The 1,261-nt window shown below is 41.4% G+C and overlaps 1 long non-coding RNA gene across 1 annotated transcript; it reads left to right on the top strand.

Moving 5' to 3' along the window:
* The first annotated feature begins 201 nt into the window (after positions 1–201).
* LOC113032922 (uncharacterized) lies at positions 202–1,025 on the top strand. The gene is made up of 2 exons (XR_003273964.1): positions 202–268; positions 418–1,025. It is a non-coding gene; the product is annotated as an uncharacterized LOC113032922 (long non-coding RNA).
* Positions 1,026–1,261: the final 236 nt, after the last annotated feature.

Genomic DNA, 1,261 nt, shown 5'->3' with positions numbered 1-1,261 from the left:
AAAATGTGATTTGCTCATTTACTGGAAACCTTTACAGGTCTTGGGCTTGCAGTAAAATATTCACCACTGACCACAATTGATAATCTTTGAAGGGTCAGTGTGACACAAAGTTGGTGTTTGCTTTGAGTGTAACTTTAACCAATGTCAAACTGCAGAAGGACACATGGCAAAGGTAAAAACAGGACCTCCACAGAGCTATATAAAAACAGCAGCAGTGCAGAAAACTGTCCAGAGATGCACAAGGAGAAAACCTAGTCGGGTAGATCAGGTAAAACGGAAGTCAGATATTGTCTTTTGATTTTTAGTGGACAGAGATGCAAAATGTTTTGCTTTTGCCTTGAATTTTAGAATTGTACCTTAAACCTTTGTGTTTCTTCCTTATCCATTCATCCATTTTCTTCCACTTATCCATTTCAGGGTTGTAGCGGCTGAACTCTATCCCAGCTGTCATGCCAGGATACACCTCATACACCTTGGACAGGCCACCAATCTGTCACAGGGATAACACAGAGAGACAGCTATTCATGCTCACGTTCACACTTAGAACACCAGTTATTCTAACCTGCACGTGTTGGGATATAAGTGGAAGCCGGAGTGCCTGGACAGGACGCACACAGGCTCAGGGAGAACATGGAAATGCCACACAACGTGTGACACAACACCACTGTGCCACCAGCTTTCGTCTTTAGTTGACTGATATTTAGATTTATCCTTGTAAGGTTGATTGATGGTTGTAGGTGTGAATGTGCGCGTGAATGGTTGTCTGCCTTTATTAGCCCTACAATGGATTGGGACTCTGTTCTGAGTGTACCCTTCCTCTCGTCCAGTGTCAGATGGTATCGTCTCTAGATGGTATCGTCTCTAGATGGATGAATCATTGATGTGATCAGTAAAACCAAAGCCCCCTCTCCCTTAAAAGCAGCATCAGACTAAAATTGGACAATTCTGTATATTATATATGTCTGTTGCAAAGTGGCAGAAAGAGTTAATATGTATGATGGAAAATACACTCAAACTAAAGACGGCCTGCAGTGTTTTACTTCCAATTTATGCCCTTTTGAACTTCATTGCTGTGTACTGGGAGTCAGGTGGTAAACAAAGCTTACTGTAAACAACGAGAAAACCAGTCACCTGTAACGATAAACTCCAGAGATGTCTTTACAGCAAGAAGGCAAGCAAGACAAAATAAATATTCCTTTTCAATTCCTCGACATCAGTATAGCAAGAGGGCATACACATAAATCAAGAAAAAAAACACGTA

Source organism: Astatotilapia calliptera, chromosome 12 (genome assembly GCF_900246225.1).
Source record: "Astatotilapia calliptera chromosome 12, fAstCal1.2, whole genome shotgun sequence".
Taxonomy (NCBI): Eukaryota; Metazoa; Chordata; class Actinopteri; order Cichliformes; family Cichlidae; genus Astatotilapia; species Astatotilapia calliptera.
The sequence above is the reverse complement of the archived record's forward strand: the minus strand, read 5'-3'. Positions and strand labels throughout refer to the sequence as shown.